Here is a 6,879-nt window from a genome sequence, read left to right as displayed (position 1 = left end):
TTACAGATACACAGCTAGTACGTCGCAATAGATACATATAGAAAAATAATATGAAATAGCTCGTGACGTCGTTCAAGTAACTTGTTGAACCATTTCCTTGCCACAATTCTGTTGACTTGCAATAAAAATGAATCTGATTGATGATCGATATTAATGGCCCATTTTGACATTTATTCAAATAAATATTACAAGATTTGATTAAACGTAAAAGGACAGAGTAAGTCTGGAATAATAATATTTTCATCTCGAGACGAGGTGCATTATTTTCGTATATCAACATCGATCATCTCTCGGCCGGGGATCGTGAACCCTCAAATCTCTCGTAATCGCTGTAAAATGTAAATGAATACAGAATCTTGGCGTCCGCTGAAATCGATAAATTTATCTTTCCATTTAAAAGCTCAATCATAATTATACGGCATTGCAGGATCCATTCATCAAATTCTTATTCACAAAAGTCGATAAGTTAACGGTTTCCATTTTGTAAATTCAATTTCAGTACTGTGACACCCGGCCATAGTGATGTGTAGATAAAATGTCGATATTTTACCGCTTTATCTTTTTAACGCTTTTAAAATCTGCTGGTACAAAAAAATGTATTTTATCAAGCGAATATTGTTAGGTGCGAGCTAAAATGGAGTGAATTTACAGAAAAATGCAAAATTCTGGCAGCTCACGGGCTTAACGCTTTGCTTCAACAAAAGCGGGAAATTATGAACACATGTATGAAAAGTTTTCAGATTACTTTTGTGTGGCGTTAAAAGCGAAAATCATAAACATTTTGTGTTCGCCCGTAAATGTCCATTACTAGAGCGTGGGTGGCAGGCGGCGGGGGATAGCCTTCTATTGACATGATATAGCGCTCCTTACACGGATTCTACGGACATTCCTTGGACTCGATACAACAACAATGTTGAGCCCCGTCTCTTAGTGAGGAAACACAATATTTTCTACTGTGTTTAGTAAAAGTATTTAAATAACAACAATATGTCTGACAACGTAGGTAATATAACAGTTCACTTTGAAAAAAATTGTCAACTTGTTCTAAAGTAATTTGCAAGTTAAGTTTGTTTATAGCCTGAGAGCCTTATAGATTATGTTTAAAATTTAAATAGTACACATCAGTAAGATCATAGCTTAGACAACAATAGCTCTATTTTTCTTATATCATTAAAACAAAAACAAATACAGTCACAATGTAGGTAATCGATAGTGATAGTGTCAGCGTGTCCCCTCACTACCGGCAGCAATGCGGCATCGTTAATCAGAGTCTCCGTTGTTAATATCACAAATATTTATCTTTGGCCGACAACGTAAATGAAAATGTCCATTGGTAGCTCACCTGAGCGTTATTAATTATAACGAAGAGTCTAAAGTATCAAGAATGTTGATTGTTTAATTTTATTTTAAATTGATTATAACCACGCTTTCATTCGGAGAAAGTACCTACTTTTGTGTGCTTCAAATATCAATTCAAAGAAATTTGAAATATTTATAAATTTATTTACATTATAGTTATATGTCTAAAAAGTATTTGCTGTCTAGATCTTTTTATGTGTATTTATAAGTTGACATCACTTATAAATAGACGAACTTTAAATATAAAAAGTTTAAGTTTTAGTCAGTTCATTTCTATAATACAAGTGCGAGTACATTCGCATCACGAGTGGTTCCGTAAAAAGACGTAAAGAAAAAAAATTCGCACCAAAATTATTATCGTACCAAACTTTACATAACCTCTATTATATTTTTGTTACAGGGCCAACAGAAACATATAATCTGTGAAATTTTTTGCATCTAGCTATTATCGTTATTGAGATATAAAATGGTGATAGACGGACGAGCAGTCAGATAGCAAAGCCTTAGTGATAGGGTTCAATTTTTATCACTTGGGTACAGAACCTATACGACTCTATTGAACTACAGCCAATAACGAAATTTACAATAACAGTGCTACAACATAATCCTTTTATCCTAAATAGCACACCTTTCCTAATTTTCCTTATCACCCAATCCGCGTCCTTTATCGATCATTGCCCGTCTGAAATCGAAGCCTAAAAAAACAATTACGTAAATTGCAAGTATCCCCAATATAAAACTCTAACTCGATTGACATTTAAATAACAGAAAAAGAGAAGTGTATTTCCACGAACAAGTTTTCCCGATAAATCATTGAAACAGTTATAATTTAAGTGAAATCTGATTATGTTGAGGGTCTGAAAGAAACATTCGAGTTAAAGGTGCCAGTGAATAAGACTCGAAGACGGAGATGCGACACTCTTTTAATATTTGAGAAGCAATTTTGTTTGAAACCTAGAGCCATATGTGTTCGCTATAACGTATTGATTGGTAAGTTAATAGAAAGGAAAGAAGAGCGAAAAATAATAGTTCAGATGAAAAATTGTAAATGTTTTAATTACACTAGCAATATATGAACAAAATAGTGCATACAGTCAGCACATTTTAGGTAAGACATTCATATTCTAAATAAAATACAATAATGGTCTGTAAAATGGCAAAAGTAAAAATATTATGTAGAAAACATCCAGAAACGGCCTGAATATTCCATATTTTTATCATATGAAGATACTATAGATAACATAATTTAAACAGTGAAACAAAAGTATGCTCCAGGCGAGGCTCGAACTCGCAACCCCGGCATTCCTCACACGACATACTGCTTATAAGTACCGTGCGCTAACCAATTGCGCCACTGGAGCTCTGGCGAGCATCGCGGATTAATACAGCGCCTTCTTTGTATCATCTCGTAATACGCCAACGATGTGCGTGAAAAGTAAATATTTATACAATACGCAATGACAAGGCACGTACATGGCGCTTCATCTAAAGAGCCTTTTGACTAACAACGGCTAAGCACGGCTTTAGTCTTTAACTAGACTTACCTTGTTAATACGAACCTCTTTTTATTTCTATGGCGGTTATCCCTTGGAGAGATCTTCGGAATGAGGTAAAAAGAACCTTACTGTGTGATATTTTTCATTAGACAGGAGACAATCGGATAAGCGCCTCATATGTTATGGGGTTAACCGAGGGAAGAAAGGATAGACACCGACCAATAATTGGTTTATAAAAAAGAGCTGGTTTCTCATTACTTAGTCAGTATTTTAATCAGGGAAGCTCACGCATAGCTTTAGACTTCATAATAAAGGATCGGTCATTTTCATCTTAGTGGAATCTACCCATTAAATCCACAAGTTCAGTCGAAAAGAGTTTCCAACAGTTAAAATATAGAACAAACATAAATTTACCAAAAACTGTATTATTTACTGAAACTGCCTTTAAACTGTAGCCTAAACATAGCTAATAGCTTTCAGTAAACGGTAATATAATATAAACGCTATTAAGAAAACGGTTTAGAAATATTTCGTTCCAAGAATGTTTTCGAAGACGGTGCCAAGTTCGGTGGCGACAAATCCGATGCTTTTTGTTTCACATAAATTGGGTCACCCATATCCAATTCGTGTCAGACTGGAAATGTTCTGGCTAAACAGCCTTCCGTGGTAGATAACTGTCTTTAGAAAGATTTCGTCACAAGTCACCGTTTCAGCATCATTCTAAAATGGGAAAAATCTATTGATTTAAAAAAAACTAAACACGAGAAAATCAAATAGATTTTCACTAAGTTAATCTGAACAGTGTCGCCGAAAGGATAAAAGATCTGCACGTTAAATATTAAGTCTCAGTTAGCCTAACTAGAGCGAGGGAGTCCTATAATAAATGGAGTAAGTACCACCGTGCCTTTACCTCCCGTTGCTTAATCTATGTCTTAGCCCGAATTAAATTTGCAAATGGCACCAAAGTTAACTGCGGAATTGTACTAGAAATTGATTAATGCCCTCGGCGAGATCAAACAATTATCGAATTGAATTATAACAGATATTAGAGCACTCTCGCGATGTTTTTCAGCGAATCCCTTTGCCGTTGGAAGTTGTTCACAAATTTCACGGTGACATTTATCTTTATTTGGTAGACAGTCGTGACGTTGATGGGTGCCGGGAGAACAATGATAAATATGTAATTTATTTATAATCGAGAAAGCGATACTGATGCCGGAGTAAACCGAAATAAAGATTAAATGTTCACAGAGATTACTGACGTCAGAGCTGAGATGCTAGAGTACTTATAATGGTGACGCAATAAAACCAATTCAATTCAACTATGTTCCTCTTCACAAGTATTTTATTTTCCAACTTCTTGAAAAGTAATTTAGCTTAAATTTCATTTCTTTCACATGACGCTTTATATCCATTATTGCTATAAAAATACGATTTCATTAAATTCTGATTATATCCTCGAACATAATGAGTTAACATTAATATTTACAATACAGCGGTCGTCACATACTTTTAACTCTTTACACCGAAATCCCAAATCCCAGTACAAGCGGATAGCTATCAAACCGATCCCTGAAAATGCATATAACTAAAAACCTGAACACGTAAAAATATGAAAGCGTTATTTTACTCGAATGAAATCAATGGCGAATTGAAGGGAGCCATTTTTTATTCCGTGTAAAATGGAGTATTTCCAATCAGCCCCTTAACGACCAATTATGGTATTTTTAGTCTTGTAAATAAAACGTGATGTTGTTTGCTTTCTGCTTGCCGTTGCATTTAAATAAACTCGGTTAATGTAGCACTCGTAACGAAAGTCCTCTGCCCTCTTTTTACATTTCTATTATGCTTGTTACACAGTACATATTCACCCAAACGCTAAACACTAGCATTGGTTCTGTCCTTTGAGACACATTGCCTCGCTCAGATTCCCCGCGCCCTATAATCCGCACAAAATTGCAGACGCATCACGCCTGCAAAACATACCCTATGCGAGACCTCTAAAACAGAAGACAATCACTCTGTACGTGACAATGTTACCCAAGTACAACTTAATTTTTACTTTGCGATGACGACTGAGTTTTCGGAATCCATTAGAGCCATTTGCGATTCAAAATGTGTATCGATGAGATCCCTCGGCAAATGACTGCGCTGCTTATTTTATCAATTATCTCTGTTTTTTCTCAATCCAAAACGATTTGAATATCGTCTTACCTTTAAACAAAGGCCGAATAAACTTCAGGGGACTTAAGTAGCGATTGAACTCCGCTTTTATATTTCTATATAAATTTTATAAATACAATCTGCATAGTTGACTGGCTTTGATCTTGCGGGCTTAGAAGTTAATGTTGTAATCGAAATATAATAAACGTTTTGTTTGTTTCTTTGGATCTGTGGTACCTTGTTACACTTTTGATCATTTATATTTTTGAGTATTCTCTTAGCTGTGTGATTTGATTTTTATTATGTCCTTAAATTCTGTTTATGTCATTACTCATACTCTGAGCTCATCTTAAACACTAGCTAGTGTAACATACTCTTACAGAAACAATAGAATAAAATACTAGCCCGAGAGTGTAACTCGGTACAGCAACGTAAACTTGGGTATATTTTCGATGCACTTTTAAAAACAAAGCGCCTTAAAGATCGTGAATAAGACAGGCGCTATGCGGTCGCGTCCCGACACTTTATATTAGAACAAGCGTGGCCCAGATAGTTTCGCTTGTACGAGGAGATGTCGAACAAATACTCATGCATTTTATTCTGTAGTTTTAACAGAACGAGATAAATTTACTTTAACATTGGAAAGCAAGTTTGTTTAAGGTGAGTAAGCATTTATCTCAGCTTGTTAGATACGTTTACATCAGCGTTTGATATTAAATCTACATTTTGATTTCTCACGGCGTCGCACAACGTGTGCGTAAATTGTTTATGAAATCTGGAAATTGCTGAGTCACCGGTTTCTGTTCTCATGTGTATATTTTAGGGAAAAATGCGAAAACTAATCAGGGCAATAGGATGATTCGATGCGATAGCGAAGCGACTATATAGCTTTTAAATTTTGGTCCTTAGTGGCGGATTTTTACCGTGCAGACCAACCTTTTATCACAGTCTGAAAAACATGCGGCTTCAGTACCCTGTCAATGTGAAATAAAACTGCACTTTATTTTTAACATCGACAATAAAAACAAAATGGTGTTATTTGTTTTTCATTAGCAGTGTTCGGAATGAAACAGAGAATGAAACGTCGATGGCACTCAGATATTGTACTCGAAATAACTGTATTGTGCTGCGGGTCTGTTTGATTTGTGACTTTTATTTTAACATTGGTGCTGTGTAACTGAGGTTTAAATTCTTTTGTAGTTTTATAATCATTCATTTCAAACCTGAGGTGAGCTGCAAAATATTGCAGCAACGTGCAAGATGATTAATTAAAAAACAAAAAGTGCAAATCAATTACGAATTTAGAGCACTAATATATGTACTTGTTTCAATTTCATAAATAACACAGGGACCTCAACCAAATCCTTGCGGCGCTATGAAATGCAATATAGGTAAATAAATAGTCGGTCTTTATTAAATAGGGAAAGTTTCAGGTGTAGGGCCCGAGTCAGACAAGTAAAGGGCTGCGCTTAAGAGCTCATTCCGCGAAATTAAGCAAGGGAGTACGTCTAAGTCGAGCGGCTTAAGGTTTGATATGCAGCCCGAGTGCGGGCGACGAGCGATATGTTATAATGTTTAGTTAATAATAATTATTTGTAACAAAATATAGAAATGAAAGTGAGCACGTTCTTTACCTGAAGTAAAGAACGTGTTTCTTAAGTGACCTTGCAATTTTATTATTGTTTATTTTATGTCATAATTTTAAATTACTGTAATTTGTTAGTGGTTGTAGAGAGCTTTTATTTATCTTTTTTTTGTGCTTTAGCGTATCAGTTATTACTACGACTTCTGTTGAATTTTGACATACCTGTTACGATAGTGCTTTGGTGAGGATGATGATAAATAAATAATTAAAAAACAT

At 35.1% G+C, this 6,879-nt stretch overlaps 1 non-coding gene across 1 annotated transcript; it reads right to left on the bottom strand.

The window, feature by feature from the left end:
- Positions 1-2,626: 2,626 nt before the first annotated feature.
- On the bottom strand, positions 2,627-2,720 carry Trnai-uau. The gene is made up of 2 exons: positions 2,683-2,720; positions 2,627-2,662 (listed from the first exon to the last, which is right to left on the bottom strand). It is a non-coding gene; the product is annotated as a tRNA-Ile (tRNA).
- Positions 2,721-6,879: the final 4,159 nt, after the last annotated feature.

The sequence above is a fragment of the Trichoplusia ni genome, chromosome 19 (assembly GCF_003590095.1).
Source record: "Trichoplusia ni isolate ovarian cell line Hi5 chromosome 19, tn1, whole genome shotgun sequence".
NCBI lineage: Eukaryota > Metazoa > Arthropoda > Insecta > Lepidoptera > Noctuidae > Trichoplusia > Trichoplusia ni.
Note: the sequence above shows the minus strand (reverse complement) of the source record. Positions and strands in the feature narration are given on the sequence as shown.